At 34.9% G+C, this 20196-nt stretch overlaps 1 protein-coding gene and 1 long non-coding RNA gene across 6 annotated transcripts in view; one reads left to right on the top strand and one right to left on the bottom strand.

The window, feature by feature from the left end:
• The first annotated feature begins 582 nt into the window (after positions 1 to 582).
• LOC121859488 lies at positions 583 to 16682 on the top strand. Of its 2 annotated transcripts, XR_006087655.1 has the most exons (5): positions 583 to 653; positions 828 to 932; positions 2910 to 3081; positions 3714 to 3946; positions 12219 to 16682. It is a non-coding gene; the product is annotated as an uncharacterized LOC121859488 (long non-coding RNA). The 2 variants fall into 2 exon arrangements; XR_006087654.1 differs by having other exon boundaries at positions 3714 to 16682.
• Positions 16683 to 19490: 2808 nt separating this feature from the next.
• Positions 19491 to 20196, bottom strand: part of LOC121859487 (condensin-2 complex subunit H2-like) — a 35916-nt gene continuing 35210 nt past the window's right edge. For all 4 annotated transcript variants that reach the window (XM_042356320.1, XM_042356319.1, XM_042356321.1 and 1 more), the window contains one exon: positions 19491 to 19860. The gene's annotated coding sequence lies outside the window, so the exon portion shown is untranslated. The remainder of the gene's footprint in view (positions 19861 to 20196) is intronic.

The raw sequence follows: 20196 nt of genomic DNA, 5'->3' as shown, positions 1-20196 counted from the left end.
TTGTACAATTTTTTTTTGATTGGTGGAATGCTAAACCGGCAAGGAACAAATTAAGTACTTTAAATTTACTATAGGTTTATTTTTTCATATTTTTCGCCATTTTTCAGCTTATTAGCAGTTCAGGCGGACCAAGGAAACCTGTTATGTTTTAATAATTTTTGTTTCCTCAGAGATACGTGATTAATGCCAGGCGAATCATCTTATATAATTAGACATAGCTATATACAGTGCACTCATAGTTTTTTTATCTGGGTATTTTGTAGACAAGCCAATCAGTGGCGAAGAGGATAAAAGACATTACAGGATTATCAAATTATTGCTTTGTTTCAATTTTACGATCTTTTATTTTTCCTTTTAAATGGAGCCTGATAAGATAATTCATGGTGTCATAACTAGCTCTTGGTTTTATTCCTAGTTTACACTTTGCATTAAAATAAATGCTTAATAATGTTTAGTATTAAAAAATCAAATCTACAGCTACAAGTGGCACCACGTTAACGACTCTGGCACATTAATTGTCAAACGTCATAGAGGTGGCATTCATTTTTTGGGACGTGGCTCCTGATTGGTCCAGTGTGGAGCTTTTCCACCAATCAGAGCTTAGGTTAAACGATGTGCCACGCGCAGCTGTGCAAAATAAACAAGACGGAGGCGTAAGTGTTACATGTCGATTTACCTTTATTTTATCATTATTTAACACTGACAAATATAAAATAATTTAAAAAAAAAGTTGAAAACCAAATTATGATAAAGTATACGAGTGGTTTGTTTAATAATTTAATCAGTGTCAAAGTCAAATCAGCAGGACCTGTTCTCACTTTCGACAGCAAGTCTGGTTGATACCAAGGCCGTCTGCCTCCTGGTATAGCGCTCTCCTGCGCTCCACAAGCATGACTAGCTACGTTAAAGGCCTCTACGACTACATTAGACCGGTAAATATATAATTAATTATTACCAAGAAAGAATCACAATTGTTGTGACGTGTAATTGTTGTGGTAATTAGAGGTCACGTTTGGGTGTAGTTGTCCTTGTTGTGGGTCTTAACTACTTGAGGTGTTTAGCAGCTTTGGCGGTGTCTTTAAGCTGGTTATTGTTATATATCTTATACAAGTTTCCAAATTGTTATTTTTAACGTTATAAATAGGAATTGTACCATTACATAATATATAATTTAATTTTAGATCTGAGATGAGCATATTTTGAGAGGGTAATTTAGCCAGAACTTAAGATTATACAACAGTCTTCTTCGTTGATTATATAACAGTCTTCGTTAGTTGTAAGGTAAGGTTAGGCTAGGAAGAATAAACCTTTTGACTGGATATTTACTGACATACTTGATTTAATGCACTAAATGTATGTCTGGTGTTAAAGGAAATAAATAGTAATGTTATTCTCTTCGCCACTGATCGGCCTGTTAGCCACTTTGACTGGTCAGTTATGTCTATTACACACTGTTGGTGAGTACTGGGCATGTATTGGCTCCAGACTTTTCTGAACTTGTGGTTTCTTTAACCTTAATCTGTGACCCTTAGTGGGGTGGTCATCTGCTAGTTCCAGGCATTACACTTGACTTAGTAATGTCCTCTGAGATGTTTATAGACTAATATTAAATTGCCCCTTGCCAGTGTTATACCCAGAAATTTGCCGGGGGGTCAAACTTTAAACGAGATAATTAATATATTTCTGTACGTTCATTATGAGCTTACCATTCAATTAGTGATGCTGTTATTTTTATTTATTTTATTATCATTATTATTTCTTGTTAAAAAGGATATATTGGAATAAATTGGGAGCCACGAATTACCCAAAAGTACCCAAAAGTACAGCAAATAAGGGTAAAATCTTAACAAATATCTGTTATACATACACAAAACATGTTTATTAATATTTTTAGTGTAATTTTGTAAAAATAATTTGTAAGATGAAATAATAAACAGTGAAAAACTTTCAGTATTGGCGAACGCTAAATTCCAAAGAGTTCGTGAACAAGGGAGATAACTCGGATCCATCGTGATGCACTTCGCTAACCTAACCTAACGAAAAGTAAATCCTACGGCTATGTTAAATACCCCAAAGTAACAGAAACATCGGTAATTATATCTCCATTTTGGATAGGTACCTCTTTGGAATTAAGCGTTTTTCGCTGTTTATTATTTCATTATTTTGACTACATTTCAATGAAAACATTATTAATCAGGTTTTATTGATGTAAAACATATATTTGTTAAGATTTTACCCTGATTTAATATACTTTTGGGTACTTTTGGGTACATTTGGGTAATTCGTTGGACCGGAATAAATTTATTAGCTCATGGGGGTTGTGATCACTCTGTCGGACCAAATTCAGTACGCATATGCCCCTTGCCCACCTAGGCAATTGCAGTCATTCTAATCTGTCTGGGTATCTGAGGTATTGTAGTGCAGGCACCAGTCGGGTGACTCTTCTTTGGATTTTCTTAATTTACTGAGGCTCTAGCATATCTCGGGGATCAGATGGGGTGACAATACTCCAAATGGGGGAGCACCTATTGTAAATTTTTAAGTGCATTATGAGGGATTGAACATCTAAGATACCGTATGGGAACAACCTTAAGCCAGGGAACATAATCCTGTGGATATTTGAGAATTTACTGTATCCTCTTAAGATGCGAAGCCTTTCAACTGAAGCTTACTGCATTCTAGTAATACAGTATTCAACAAATTAAGGGTGGTGGTGATCACTATTTAGCCTAAGAAGTAAAAGATTAGACAGGTGCTTGATGTTAACACGGAATTGGGATACAGACTACAGTATTGATTTGTTTATAAGCAATAAGGTACGTGTATGTATTGTTTGAACAATATTCTTTGACTGGTGTCCTTAAATGTTGGATATTTATGTTTTTAAGAGTAAATGTTGATTGTTTCAGGGACCCAACACTACTGCAGCTCCCACTTCTTCGACTACATTAACTACCACAAACAGTCCAGTTCAAAGTGGACCCACAACTCCCACCACCCCCCCTGATACTAAGCCAGAACAACAGCCAGGCTACTTGAAGAGGGCTGTGTCTGGAGTAGCCTCGGGAATTTATACTGTAGGTGAGTAGGACTAATGATTAGAATGTAATAAATATGAATACGTTAGCCAACTCAAACAAGGACTTATTCATACCTGGCATGTAAGACAATTCCTGTTTGTAAAAGATGAAGCTGATGATATACAGTTAAGATCAAAAGTTCATGTGAAGTAATATTGACTCCAAATGAGATAAACCAGTACACCTGCACCAGACGTCAGTCAAGGTATGTAAGTTTGGAGACTCATTCGAATGACAGTTTCATTGCTTCACACAAACTTTTGACTCAGACTGTACAATGATAAGTCCAAAGAAAACAGCAGCAGTATGACCAGTGCCACTCACAGGATAAAGAGGAAGATCATCTTGATGATGTACTGTACATGTGCAGTCTGGTAACTGGACTGGTTGAAAAGTGTGTGACACAGAATCTGCAGAGCTCTGGGGATGGTGTCATAACATTTTCACAATCAACAATTACTTTGATTTAAAAAGAAATTTCCCAAATGCATCAATAACAGTCGGGCAAGACAACATTATAAGGAACTACATGAATTTAGGAGTTAGTGTTGTATAGATATACTGTACTGTATTGTAAAAGCAATTGAAAAAATTATTTACAAATCTTTGAAGAATATTACATTTGTCTCTCAGGTTCAAGTACTGTGGGCGCTGGTGTGACAGGTGTCAAGTGGGTTGCAGGGACGACATACAGTGTTGGCGCAGGAGTCGTAGGGACTGCTGGAACTGTCGTTGCTGGAACTGCTGGCACTGTGGCCAGTGGAGCAACTGCAGTATTATCCAAGGTCTCTACAAAGAAGAAGGAGCACAGTGACTGATGCTTTAATGTCAAACACACACTCCGAGCCCCAACTAGTACTGTTAAGGTATATATATATATTTTTCTCACATTCATAAGAAATATTGCAGAAGAGTAATTTTATATGTTTATATTGGCCAAAGTAGCTGTATCATTAATGAGGCTTTGGAATTAATGTGAGTAACACCTACCTTCAGACAAAAGTAACTCAAGCTTAAGGAACAATGATAAAGACTTAGGGATACAGTATATATATATATATGATAATGATATTAGTTACAGTGTATGTGTGGCAAATGACAAAGTGTCATAATGTCTGTTGAATATTTCTAATTCATTATAATAATTATAATTAAATATTCATCATTTACTTTAACTTAAACATGCTAAGATTTCTTTTACTGTAGTATATCATGATAGTCATTTGGGGGTAAAACTACCAATTCAGGTATTAAAAACGCCCTGATTTTTTTCCCTAAAAATTTGGATACTACTACAGTATTTGACTGAGTATGTGTACAACATCTTCTCATCTGGTATTGATATATTCAGAGTCTGCAAATTTAAACATGAATGAGCCATATCTTCTAGTTACACTCTGTTTTTTGCCAAACTGTAGACAGCAGATTATTGGTTTAAACAAATTGTCATGACATTAGTTAAGTGAAATGATTAGTTCTTAAGTAATGGTTTTATGTCAGAACCTGTAATGTACACAGATAAATGAATGTATACACTCACAGGTGAAATTTTTTTACAATTTATGTTTTATTTATGAGTATTGAATTATATGTCTCCATACAAAGACACAGGTGCTATGGGCTCCACCACGTCACTTTGTGTTAGTAAGTAAACTCAACAAATCCTTCGCAACTTCATGACAGTCCCTTCAAATACTTATAAGACAATCATTTGTATTATTTTTTTCCACTCCATGTGATTGATTTTTTACTAAACTGTAATAGATTTAATCACTACTTTTATTTGAATCTAGTTTTACATGTGTTTGCTGGAAATGATAGAGAGAGTTATAATATTCTCATAAACTACAGTACATTAGGCACATGGTACATCCTTCTCTTAATTTTTCATGTAAAGAATTACTTGTAGAATATCTAGTTGAATATTTGTTAGATGTGAATAATATTTTGATATGAAATAGGCTTTGTAGGGCAGTAATTTAAGTGATGATGAAGTGTCCGTTGAGAAAGTCATCGTGGACGTTGTTTGTACTGTACCTCATCTCTTACACCACACCTTATGCTCTACACTGTATACCTACTTTCCCTTGGGTTTATTATTAGTAATGCTCAAAATAAAGTGCTTTAAGAACACTTGTGGTGGATTTGTCCATTAGATGCAAAAGATGGGTTGTTGCATTAATGTTGAAATAGTTCTGTTTGTATGCCTTTAATAGTAGAATTGTTATTGTTCAGTAGTACTCAATATACAGTACTTTACTTTTAAAATTATTTTTTTATTTCCTTTAAAGGTAATCCTACAGTGTATTATATGGCAAGAGGAAAATTTTTGTCAATGTGGGATTAGTGGGTACAGTACTCTTCTCTGTGTATGCTAAGTGACTAATGTCAGTCATCTTAAATGGGAAAATTTTTAATGTTGTCCTGTACTGTGTGTCTGTCTTTGTTGGATTTAGAATAAATTATGGTACTAATTAATAGATACAGTACAGAATATCTCTTCTCAGATAGGTATCCATTAAAGTGAAAGGATATTGAATATGAAGGAAATATTTATGTAATATAGATAGAACTTCATTAAAAGTTGCTCTTTATCTCATTTGAGTAAAAAAAAACCGGGTAACTCAGTTAAATGGAATAAAAAAAAATCGAGTTAAACAAAGTAAGTTTAGGGATTATGCACTGTTGAGAGAGTATAGGTATATGTTTCAAACTTTGAATGATACTCACACTAAACTTCCCCACCTTAGCAAATACTGTATGTTAGTATCTTGTTGCCTTCAGGTAGAAAACTGGATGGCCTCCGCCGCACATGGAAACTCTAGTGCTATGTTGTCTAGCTTTTTTGGGTGAATACTAGTGAACTTGGCCTCATCTGAACCTGGCCTCGTGGAGATCCCAACCTATATAAGTACAGAATAAACCTGTTTTGGTTAGAGTATATAATAAATAGATATACAGTAATATATATGTCAGACCTCTGGTGTCTTTCCATGTTACCTGCCTTGAATTGGAAGGTCAGGAAATGGACTATAAACAACAGGTAACCCAAGGTGTCAGGTTGGGAAACATGAAGCTCCTCCCAGAGTCACATTGGCCAATCATGAGTCTCAGTGCATTCAGGTCAGTCATGGGGCATGACCCTCTAAAAGCTGAACTTTGTTTTAATTTTTGTCACTTGTCAGACAGGAAGGTTTGATCTACTACATTGTGTTAAAATTTATGTGGATTACTCACCTCTAAGTCCGCCTCCCCGTGTGTCATTTGTTCCGAGGATGTCCGACCTCGCCAAGAATCTCTTAAGTGTCGGGCTTGTCTGGCAGCACAGGCTTCTCTTGAGCTGATGAAAGTTATCAGAATATTTTGCAATGGTACTTAGATTAAAATGGGTAAAAAGAATTTTGCATGTCTATCTCTTCCCAACCAGCAAATTGTGTGGCCAGGTTTTAGAGCCAAGAGCTAGGTTCTCTCAGGGGTCGGGCTCTATCTGGTCCAAAAGGTCGGGTTCTGCCAAGGGCCGAATTCACCTGATATCATTTTTGGCTTGTGGACCCGTAACCAACTTCATATGGTCCATGCACTTTCACCTCACAAATGCTATTAATAGAAAAAACAAACAATGGATACACATCAAAAATATCTTTGTAGATTCACAATACTGTACTATATTACTAAACCAAAATAAGTACTGTATCTCTATTCTGAATAGATGTCCATAATATAAAAAGATTAAAGTAAAAATAGAAATCGGGGAAACCTTGTACATTTATAAAACTCCCACAAAATTCTTACAAACAAAGTTATTTAACACCATATCAAATTAACATTGCCAAAGCAGTATGAAAAAAAAAGTACAATATATCCCAAAGACCTCTCATGTACCCCATGTTCAACAACCCAGCGCTATTGTTAAAGTGTTGTAGTGACGGTGTCCTTATTCTCAATAACCACCACTTGCCAGCCTGTTTCATTTTCTCAACCTGCACCTTGTTTTTTACTGTACAGGATATTCTATTTTCAAATTCTTCCTTTTAATACAGTGCTTGTTTTATTCATTTGTACCTTTCAATTTTTTCCTGTTTCTTTCCTTGTGCTTTATAACTTGTACAGTATATACTTACTAAGGACACCCACATCTTCTCTCACAAACTGTTTCTCAATAAGAGTAAGTGGTGACCGATTCACTTAACTAGCATTTGACTTAGTTTGTCATGTTTATACTACATTTATATGTTTACAAGTACAATATAGCAAATGTTTAAAATGCTTCTTTAAAATATGAAAGTGACAGGAATATTTAGAAGAGATGTTACAGGGCATCCCATTAATCCTTTGCTTGTGTATGAGTTCCTCTCAAAACTGAATAAAATCATAGTGAAGGGATTAAGGGAGTGAGTCTTCCTAGTGGATAAGGGGCCAAGGTTGTTGCCAGGCCAGAAGATTGACTGGTGTCATAGATGTCATATTTAGACAAAAATAAAAGAAATTGTACATACTTCATATAAGATCTAAGGTTTTTGTGTTAATATGCATATACAGTATGAATATTGTTTCAAGATGTGCATATATGTTACTAGTCATTTATACCAATTAATAACTATCAAACTGTGAGCCTTGTATAGAAACTCCTTTCAACAGTAGGGGCTTCATACATCTCGGCTATTTCAATTAACCAGATTTTAAACAGTATAGCCTGTGTCTTTTTCAGTAAGTTGTATTGCATTATAATGTAACATAATGAAAGAAATTTTATAAGTTACAACTACAGGCATATTGAACTTACAATTTAATATTTCCCTTTTTTTTTTCAAGTCTTGTAGACCTCCTTTTGTAATATTATTGAGTAGCCGTAACTAAGAATAACACAACTTCTCCTAATTTGTTTTTGTCTTTTTACTTTTGCAGCTGTAGTGTTCTCATAAACCACTTGATTACATACATACCTGTACCTTACTGCTTCTTGTATACTGTACATATATTTCCCTCACTTCTATTGTGTCCCTCAATTTATCCTTCCCTCTCTTTCTTGGTGTTCCTCTTGCCTTCAACCAATCCACATTTGAATTAAATCATTACACATCTCTAATGGATTAATTATTGCACATGATGGTCTGGAACAGGGGAAATGCTGATATAACAAAACATTTGCAATACAAGTACAGTAGTGGTAGTATATAAACGTGAGCTATGAGAGGCAGACACTTGTTCCATTATCTTAAAGTTGGCACTGTTATATTTAATTCTTGGCTCCAAAGTGTTAAGATCATCACTTACTTCTGATAATAATAATTTTGAACTTGATCCACTGGTGATGGTGGTGGTGATAAAGATGAGTTTATATTACTGATGATAATGGAGGGTTTAAGTGGATTATTGTGTTGATGGCCCTGGTCTTGGGTTATCAAGAGATGGCAAAGTAGTGCTGGTGGGGGTTTCAGTGGGGCAAACTAAAGACTCAGCCTTTATGAAGATTTGTTTATTTTAGTTTTGCATTGTCCTTTTTTTAAGCCCTTTATAAATTTCCCTGTATGAAGCCATGGCAGCTTGAATTTTTGGCTTGAACTACAGTATTAACTGCTCAAGGTCCTGTAACTTATTTCCTGTGGGACTATGTCAGATATTAATTTTTTGTTCCACCAATGTCATCAACTTTGTGAATTTTGAAGGTGAGAAACAAGATACTGCTTTGTTGTCTGCAGAGCCAGAAAAGAAGCTCATAATGAATTTCTATCGCTTGAAAATGAAGCCTTTCAAGTTAATTATTAGTACTACAGTATATCATGGGTTTTTGTAATAGTTTTGTTAGTTTTGGTAATAAATTTTAATCATATTGTTTGATTAGTGTTGTCAGTCACACAGGTCTCTCCACATCAATAAGGTTTATACAAAAACTCACATAGCAGTCCCATGGTGATGAACAATAATATCTCCTCACATGAATTACAATCTAATTTACACTAAATATTGTACAGTACACTTCAGTAACACAGAAAATACCAAAGCAACAGTGGTAAGTAAGATGATTACATACAGAGGAAAAATAATGGTGGAATGATTGGGGTTAAAAAGTTCTTGGAGAGCCAAATGGATGAGAGTACATCAAATGGTATTAATAAATAATTACACACCATAAAGGAACATAAGGCAAATAAGAGAATGACAAGGAAGATTTATAAAAGGATGCTGGGAAGTACAAAACAACACTTGACTGAGAGATGGACAGTGTATTACAGTATATAGATCTGTTAGTAAGGCCAAGAGATGTCACATGATACAATATGAGGATCGTATGACCAGAGTGGACAAAGCACCAGAAAAATAATAGAGACCTCTGGCACTTTCCCCTCTGTGATCTACTTATAGCAAAATCGACCATATTAACACATCCAGAGGTGGTTTCTCTATCCTTTTGTGAATAAATCTTTGATTTTGACCCTACAGTAGTAGTTCTTTGCCAACTCTGGTCGTACGTGCTTCATATATTTAAGTATCTTGAGGAATGATTGCAGACTGTGTACAGTCAATAAAAACTATCTTCATCTCGTGCACAATGAAGTTCAGGTGAGTTGCAGTAAGCAATATTAGAAATAGTAAGAATTGTCTTGTTCTGATTTCCCAATCATATAATCTACAATGTACATAAAAATATGCCAAAAGTAACAAACTGTCTCATTTAGTCTCTTATGTTGACTCACTAAAGGTGAAATATAACAAAGAAAATGTTTACATTAATGAATTACAGATTAGTTTAACATTTTTATTAAGTGAAAGAAGAGATAGCTTTAAGTATGAAGAGTGTTATGTAAGTAAACCATACTACAACTCATCAATTTAACAACTTACTGCAGTAATTTTGGACTTAAAGTTTTTAATATAGTATTACTTTAAAAAAACCACTTGAAATTGCCATAAATACTGTCAACATTATTCTTGCACAGTTTACCATAGAACAGAGTCCAAACTTTGCAGGATGAATAGATCACCATATTTTTCTACTGTACAGGGGCCTGTATTTGAATTCTGTACAGCGTTCATATTTCACTAGAGACCAATGTGCTTCCACAGAGCAAACTACCTTCATATCACTTCTTGGGAATTATTTTTTATTATGCTTCAAGATAATGATGAATTAACATTGTAATTTACAAGTAAGAGAAATAGTCATTGTCAAATTTCTGTAGTTAATTACAGGTTGACTGACCCTCTCTTATCCAACATTCTATCGACCGCCAACTCCCAAATAACAACACTAGTTATACAAAAAGCATTACCTGTATCCACCAAACCTCCCAATTAACAGCACATTCAACCACTGCATAGTTGTCCAATTGGCTGCTTGGTGGCAGGCATTTATTGGTACAGGTATTTAATAATTATTCTACCCACAATTCACATTACAGTACAGTATATAATGTCTTAAAGGCAACTATTATATACTTCTGTCTCTAGTTCTCCCAAGAGGAAGAGACACACACTAACTATAAGAGAAAATAGAGCAGCTGCTGATCAATTTGGATCACTGTGTTTCTGTTCTCTAAGTGAAATGTACCATGTTTGTTCTTCTACAGTGTCTGACTTGAAGTAGAAAGGGAATTTTCTTATCTTTATGCACAATTTTTTGGGGTATAATGGCTGTGCTTAGTTAAATATTGATTGTTCCCTATAAAATACAAATCTTTTTTCTCGTTTTAAAATATTTAAAAATAAAATTCATATCACTCGCACTCAACTAGAACCTTATTGCAGTGAGGGTTGTTGTCGTGAGTACATACATAATATTTTTCTTTGGAAATCCTGCCAAATTGTGCATACTGTGTGTTTAAAGACCCTCCAGTGCTTTGCCAACCACAGCTTGTATCAAGAGACAGGTGAAATTAGACTTGATTAAACATGAGCATAGTAAAAGAAGAATGGTTGAGAATCAGATGTGAGAGGGAAAATATGACTTGTACTTAGCAAGAAATTATTCATTACCACAGTTTATATTATGCATTCTGACAATTAAAAAAGTTTATTGTTTTAATGTGGTAAAATTGGGTGTAGGTGGAGGTGGTACGGGTAGCTAGCTGATGTAGGGTGGTCCATGGTCAATTGACAAAAGGTTCCTTGAGATGGTGATTATGGACAACCCTTTCAGTAATAGAGGTACTGTACAAATTTTATATTGTATTTTATATACCTTGTATTTCTATGTACTAAGTTATTTGTTTCAATTTTTGTGTTCCTGTATGAAAAAATTTCCTTAGGGAGGCAAGGCTGCGAGAGTAACACAAAATTGTTTGAAGATAATGAATAATGAAGAGTGTACAATACAGTATCATGAGTACAAGTGCTCAGATAAGACTTGGGATATGCAAATTCTACATATTTTTCATTTGGTATTTTATTTTGCAGTAATGTATTCCATTTATTAAGCATTGTCATATTGTTAATTTATTTATTATGAAGTACATCAAATTTGTACCAAAAAAAATCCGTAACATAATGAAGCATTAGGTTAAATGTAGCATAGGGTAATGTGCCATTATATATCAACCTTGTATTTAATGAAAATTTCTAATATTTGTCATGAACCTGTTCCCAAGGTTGTCAGATCAGAGGGTCAACCTGTACTGTAAAAAAAATACTGATACTCTCTACTTGTGTTTGTAAACATCAAATGGGCTTTGTTACTTTACACACAGGAACTACTGGTATGAATATGTAGAATCTTATGGGATCAAATTGTGCCATAGACAGAGTACTGTACAATAAAGCAAGTAATATGGGGATTTTGAACATTTTAATGCCTTGAAAATGTAATATATGTTACTACTGGTACATGGAAGTGGCAGTTATCATGGACATTATTGTAGTACAGTACAGTATTTCCATTGCACTTTAGTACAAAAACTAAAACTATCTAATGGTGTGATTTAACTTGTTTCTCTTAAAACTACAGTTAATGATTCCTCTTGCATCCCAATGTATTATTATTTGGTATGGGCTCCACCATCTTATAGTAGAACCTCAGAAGTCAACTACAATATGTACAATTCTTAGAAAACTTTGGGGAGGGAGGAATAGGTGCTTGCAGATACCACACTGTTTCTAGAATCATATCCACCCAGTATTAATTTATGGTCACCTTGTTTACAGGACTACTCCAGTTTCAGTGTGCATATTACTAGGGACAGATGAAGAATGACCCGAGTCCCAACCATAAGCCCCCTTCCATACTTGTGTTGATATCCTGCAGTGTATATAATTGGTGGGTGAAGTGATGGAGCACTATTGTATTCTTTTATTAGGATTCTATTAAGTCACAACCAATGAATTGCATATCACAATCATTATATGCTAGTCAGCTGATCCCTGTATAATAATGTCTGCTAGTTCTGATTTATTAAGTAGAATTTCCAATGTACAGGTACTGTTATATTAATTGAACATTACATGAATAATATACTATCATAGTGATAAGCTATGGGGCCCAACTTAACCTGGCAGCTATCCCCCCTTTGCCAGCCCTGCCTATTACACCTTACTTTTATGTTTACTTTTTTTTTTTTTTTTACTTTGTTCTGGCAAGAGTAATGTTTTCCTAATACATAATAGTGTACAGTACTGTCTGTGATTTAGGGGATTGGGAGGAATTCACAAATCTGCTATGCTCTTGGTTCTAATAGTGTTGGTTGTCTGAGGTTATATATATATATATATATATATATATATATATATATATATATATATATATATATATATATATATATATATATATATATATATGCTTACCGGTATGTAACATTTTAACTAAATATTGATATAGCATAATTAAGTCTTCTTGCTGCTAAATTAAGACTTTGTTTTTGTTTGTTATTCAAGATAAATGACATTTTTGGTATTTAACAATTGACATTGCCGGTCATATTTGCTCCCTATTGTCTCTAGTCTTATGAAGGTGTTTGTAATACTGTATTTTTTTTTTAAGCTAAACACCTTAGGGTTGATTCTTAAAAAGTGTATTCAATGAAGTAAGGGTATTTTTTGGTAGTGGGTATTTGTGTGCATAGCCTAATTGTACAAAGTACAAAAAACTATATTGTGCAATACATCAGTAAACATAAAATACATGCATGAGTTTCTTAGAATGTACAAAATTTTGTATAACAGGGGTCGGCAACCTTTTGAACACACTGTGCCATTTTTTAACATTTTTACTGCCCTGCGTGCCAACTATTATTTTCAATATGCAAATTATTGTCATGTGTATATTGATAAATAATGCTTTCATATATATTTGAAATACTGTACACATAACTACATACCGTATGAATGGTAAGATGTATAATCAAATACTATAAAATGCTCTCACCATTTTAGTGTGATCCCTGTCCCTGCTTCCCCTTGCTCAGCGTTGCTATGTCGGGAGTATATCTGGACACCTTAAGTTGCACACACCCCTCGGAGTGCTTGGTTGTAAGTCGGCTGCGATGAGGATTGAGGATATTCACGTGTGAAAATATCTGCTCACATAGATATGTCGTTCCAAAGGGTGAAAGTGCAAAGGCATCCTTCTTCATGCAATCAAATTTCTCTGGTAGGGATGTCCAGCAGCTTAGGATGGAGACCTCATGATCACTCGCAGTCGTTTCAAGTGTTTTACGTAGTTCCGTGAACTTTACTACCCATAATGAAAACAACTTAAAATCGATCAGCTGCATCTCCAGGTCCCCAATTTTCATCCACTCAAATAAAGACAAGTCCAAGTCACTCTCCTCAAAGTTTTCAGGTTTAATTAAAAAGGAAAACGTTGGGCCAATGTGCTGGAAATCTTGAAATCTGACAGAGAATTTGGACTTCATTCTTGCATGTACCTTGTACACTGTAGTGTTCACAGGATGATGTGCTGACCACCCTTTCAGGTGCTAGAAGTAGCAGAAAGTTGTAGTTTCAATATCCACCAAGCCTTCCAAGTGCCATACAGATCCACAACTGTTTGTCCTGCACCCTGCAGGCGAAGATTAAAGTCACTGAGGTGTTTGGTGGTGTCTGAGAGAAGCCTAAGTTTCACTACCCATTGGTCATCTTCCAGTTCAGGATATTTTTGGCCCTTTTCTTTCAGGAAGATCCCGATTTCATCAACGCATTCCACGAGCCATTCTCAAACCTTCCCGCAACTTAACCACCTAACACTGGAGTAAAGGGATATGTCTCCATATGCACTATTCATCTCATCAAGAAAAGACTGGAGTTGTCTGTGTGTAAGGGCAGATCGTCCAGCCAAAAAATTCAAAATTTTTGTCAGTGGCCATTACTTTATTGAGATCAGAGTTTGAAATTCTGGCACACAGATTTGCTTGATGAATAATGCAGTGTAACTTAAGGGTGGGGTGCCCAATTTTATCCTCAATTAGCTGGGCAAATGCCCTGTGTTTTCCTACCATAGCAGGAGCGCCATCTGTTGTAACTGCAAATATTATTTTAACATCAACCCATCTCTCCTCAAAATGATCAATGAACGTTTTAACAACGTCATCTCCCTTGGTAGTACCACGCATTGGTCGTAGGCAGCACAGCTCCTCGTGTACCTACGTGTCACTGTACCTGGCGACAATAGCCAAACGTGGTATGTCATTTATATCAACACTCTCATCAACAGCAATACTGAACACAGTTGCATGCCTCTACAGTCCTGGCAGCAACAGGCATGTCTTTTATCCTCAAGATGATTGTGTGTTTGTTTGGTAAATCCCTAAATAAAACTTAAGAGCTGTTGAGAAAGGCCTCCTTTATAATCCCCATCAATAAATGGTTTTTCATGTTTAACAATACAGAGAAACTTGGTAGCTGGCCTCAGTTGCATGATCTTTGTTTCCACTCAGATTCTTCATCACGCTGTTTTGTAGTGGGATAATGCTTTCTTAATTGCTTCAGCCTTGTCTGCATTGTCCTTAAATGTCTTCTCATGCTTCGTTTCATAATGTCTCTTTACACTTGATGTCCGGCAAACAACATTCTCGCAACACAGAGCACACACAGCTCGACCATTCTTTAGAATAAATCCAAAGTCTTTTGTCCAAGAGGGTTGAAACGATCGAACATTTAATTTGGCGTTCTTGGCAGCTGCCATTGTGGCTACTTAATTATGAATAGATTTTGTCACTGCGACTGAAAGCACACTGACCATGCCTGACGGTCTGAGTAACCAGTGTTACCACCTAGAAATAGAAACTCCCACAAATAAAAAATCCAGTAGATTGATTACTACTAGAAAGATTATTGAGTAATTTCATTGAAAGTGACATAAATTAAAAATAATAAAACATATTTATACTCCAATTTCTTAGATATAGAAAATATCCCGAGAAAAAGAACACAAGGCGAGCTACCTATTTTGTGTAGCTAAAATGGCAACACTGAGTCTGATGCAACACAGGCTACATATGAGCGGACGGGTACTGGACCCGTGAGTTCTAGCTCCTGTCAGTTTGTTTATTTGAAATGGTGCTATTTTTCGATTTTGTAATATGTTTTTAAAATTGCTTGGCGAGCCGTGGTCAACTCTCGCGTGCCAACTTTGGCATGCATGCCAGGGATTGCCGACACCTGCTGTACAGTTATAATCTCTTCATTCTATAAAACAAATATTAGAAGAAAAAAATGACAATGTCTTTAGTGAAACTGTGAATTTCATATACAATAGTTATATGTCACTACTGTATTCTGTCTTGACTGAAATTAATTGGTTAAATTTTGCCAGTAATGGATTCCTTGGGCTTTATTTTATACTGTAGTACTTAATTTATCTCTTGCATGGGGAAGGAAGCTGGTGGATTATATAGTAAACCCCTTCACTGTTCTTACTGAGTTTGTCCTTCATGGGTCAAGCTGGACAACACCTTCCCCATATCTGATCCAAGCAGGAATCAAACCCTGGTTCCAGAGGCGGGAGGTAAATGAACTACCGCTGTACAGTCTCGCCCAAAAGTTCATTAACTCTCCCAGCCAGCTATTGCTGCACTGCCAGCTTCAGATGTTTGAAACTGTCTCAGTACCAACCAGAACATGAAACTGATACGAATGAATCTAAAGGTTTGAAGTAACAGACTCAAGTTCATACATCTGAAGCAGGCAGTGCAGCAATAGCTGGCTGGCAGAGTTAACCAACTTTTGGGTGAGACTGTACAATTAATATCTTTCATATACCACCAACATAGATATAAGATGTCATAAATGTTTGCTCCAAGAGTAGTATATTTCACCGAGATTAATTGAAGAGTGTACTGTAGTGGCTTCTATACATATCAATAAAGAAACTTTTCTGTACTTTTGTAATAGAGATTAAAATATAATACTTCCCTTGTTATTTTTGTAATGTACTGATTTTTACAGAATGAGAAGGATTTGTAAATTCTAATGTATCAAATTTTGTGATGTTAAAACTTATTTAATTGTGTTTGTTGAGGTTACAGAAATTTTATCACAGTATAGCATATTTATGGCTTCACTTATGGAATGCTATTTTTCTAAACTAATATATTTTAGAAATTCATTATGCTGCTATAAGTCAACTGTCTTCCGAGTTCCCTTTATGAGTAATAAAGTGTTCATTAGAAATACTGTACTGTTTTTTATTGCTACATAATTCCATTACATATCAGATACAAAAAAAAAAAGTTATCTTAAAAAGTCTGTCATAATAAGTATTTTCAGTACATTGGCAATTCAGGTACAAGGGCATTGGGTTCATACAATTTGCATGTGATAAATACAGTACCTATATTAAACTTGGAGAAGCAGTCACCACCTGAACAGAAAACATCCAATGAAATTAACATCAGTTCATAAGCTCGAGGCTGATAAATATTATAAAAAGTAAAACTACCAATTCATTTTCATGTCCACGGGGTTTGCTAATAAAAAGATGTAAATAAATTACTGTGATAATAATAATAATGAATACAGTAGATTTAAAAGCAAGTCATTGGTTAAGAAGGGGGGGGGGAATAAAAGAAAAAAAGTGGCTATGTAAACTAACTCATGGTTTACAAAAAATAAATAAATAAAAATAAATAAAAAATGTATAAATGGCAATTTTCTTCAATTCCTCACTGCCTGCACACTAATTAAGGCTTAATCATATACAGTACAGTACAATGGAATGTTGAAAATCGAGCCCAATTAGGACCAGGCAGTTGCTGGAAATGGGAGTTTGTTGGAGTCTAGAAATCTATAGTACAGTACATGGGAACCACACTGCTGGCCTGCCTAACATTGCACAACTTCAGTAATGCTCATAAACCCACACAACATAATCTTAACGCGAGAAAACAAAAATTTCTTCCTTGCCTCCACACACACAACTGACAAAGATGAAAGGAAGACAATTAAATGGATGATACAAGTGTGAGTAGTGATAGGCTTGTATTTCACAACTTGACCACCACTACACATTACAGTATCACTAGGCAGTATGTAATTCCTTTTTAGAGACCATTATGGAACAGCAAGGAATACACCTGTACTCAGAATTTGCCATTGAAATGACTTAAAATGTGTTATCACAAGCTGAGAAACTAAAAACACACAGGGAAGTATACAGGTATACCCCAAGAACTGACGTCCCATTAACCACCAAATCGCATAACCGACGATTACGTATAGGGAAATGCCCCACAAGTTTTGTTAATACCCCAGATTCAAAAATCGTGGGAGGAGCGGCAGAGCTGTTTTGAATTTGGCGGGTGGTGACGTGGTATGAATTCTTACCACGAGAAAGCTCTCTGTGCTGCCTTCGACTCATTTCCACCTCTGTGCACTTAATTACACTTACCAGGTGTGTCCAACTTCGCAATTATGCCTAAATGCCCCAGTTATAGTTCCTCTTGTGCCGAAGAGGCAGCCTGATGTGATATGATAAGGCATTATAAGAGTGGCGATGGACTTGAACTTGCCACCCGAGACCGTCTTAATCCTCCTCAACAAAGGTAAATAACAGTCTCAATTTATGCTTTACATTCTTAATTTAATGCTTATTATGCTTGCTTTATTTTATTGCTTGACAGTGTGCACAACAGATATATATCACAGGTAGATGGGAGTTTTTCTGAGGTGGACGGTCCCCAACCTGAATTTGTTATATTCTTACAGGATTAATTGGTTCGATAACCATTGATTCACTAACCAACGACTTTTCATGGTCACTATATGCGTCAGTCATCGGGGTCTGTCTGCACTGATGTGGCAGTTTTCTTTCCTTATCTTTTTTTTTTTTTTTAAATATTGATGGTTTTGAAACTCCAGATTTTCAACATTGTATTGTATGATGTGAATTTAATCTTTGATTTGTATGTTTACCAAAATCACTTGTATATAATGATAGAGCAAGTTAGGAAAAACAAAACCAAAAACACATGGAATGCATTCAAACTGTAGTACTGTAAACAGTATATATATGTATATGTATACATATATGTATATATATATGTATATGTATATATATATATATATATATATATATATATATATATATATATATATATATATATATATATATATATATATATATATATATATATATATATATATATATATATATATGTATACACACACACACACAGGATAATTCAGCAAAAAGTACATAAACTTTCCAGCGTTCCAGCACTTACTACAAAATTGCTAAGCTTGTTCCACTCATCCACCACCTTATTTACAAGCCCATTATTGCTTGAAGACTTGCCACACCACAAGTAAGCCCAATAATTACTTGAATGATTATTTCTAGAGTCTGGCAATACGTATGAATAATTTCATGAACATTTATCACTTCTTAGCATCCCATAAGGTATACACTTTATTCAACCTATTTGACATATGAAAAAATAAGGTGGCTAAAAAAAGGCACATTATCATCTTTGGCAGATTGGTACTTTCCTTAGCTCCAGGGACTTCCACTGGATGCTGCTCCACCTTCAGTGTTGGATGTGGTACACATACAGTAGGTAGTGTGTGGTCACAACTTATCAGCTTCTGAGGTTGAATAATGACATTTACTTCCAAAAATATCTTCTAAAGGAACACTGTTGCTATGGGGATATACAATATAACTAATTGATGTAGCTTATGTTGAGGCCTTACCTGGGTTTCATCCTAAGGCTCTGCTAAATACACAAGTCACCTGGTCCAGGCATTAAACAATAAAAATCCTTACAAGAAAATCAATATTCAAAGAATAATACAGTACATCATTTTCAATAACTGATGTTCAAATAACCTTTACTGTACTCATAAAAATTTTCCTTCTAAGAAAGTCAATAAATTTTTTTATAAATACTTAAAAAACCACAAACTCTTAGTAGTGAAACTTGTGACTAGATAATAAAATAATATACCATATTCTGAAGTGGTTGTAGTACAAATTCTTGGCAATGAAACCTCATTGATTTATTACCAGGTGATTGAGCAGTACAAGCAGTAGTAATAAAGGTTACATTTGTAAAGGTGCAGTCAAATATTCCACACACTACTATACAATATTGCATCAAGAAATAAAAAATTACATATCTGAACTTTGTACTCATTTATCTTCTATGGCTGACTCAAGGTGCAAATAAACTTAGGAATTATTATTTTTTTTTTTAAATTAAGTTATCTGTTCATTAGAGATGTTAACAAAAAATATATAGTATTTCAATACAGACTTTACCTTATGTTTTATTCTAACAGGTGTACTTAACTGCTATAAAAACTTAAACATACAGTCTTGGCGCATCTGCACAGACAAGGCTTGGTCAGTATCCTGAAAAAATAAAATAAAAAAAATATATATACCGTATATACTCGTGTATAGTTCGAGTTTTTAAGACCAAATTTTAGGCAAAAAATTGGGGGTCGTCCTATATATGCGTAATAGTTTCTTTAGGTTGAACCCGTGCATGATGGGAAGGGCGAGAAGCAACTTTTAGCTTCAGACATGAAAAATATTTACCATTTACTGCCAGTAAACAATGGGAACGTAAAATATGTACCAATTAGTAATGAAAAGTTGTGCAGTTCCTTCAGTAAATGAAGCTCACCAACTTACAATAGGCTAAATTACCTTACAACGTGCTTTCAGTAGTCTATGTTGAAGTTC

Source organism: Homarus americanus, unplaced genomic scaffold (genome assembly GCF_018991925.1).
Source record: "Homarus americanus isolate GMGI-L3 unplaced genomic scaffold, GMGI_Hamer_2.0 scaffold7626, whole genome shotgun sequence".
Lineage (NCBI taxonomy): Eukaryota > Metazoa > Arthropoda > Malacostraca > Decapoda > Nephropidae > Homarus > Homarus americanus.
The sequence above is the reverse complement of the archived record's forward strand: the minus strand, read 5'-3'. Positions and strand labels throughout refer to the sequence as shown.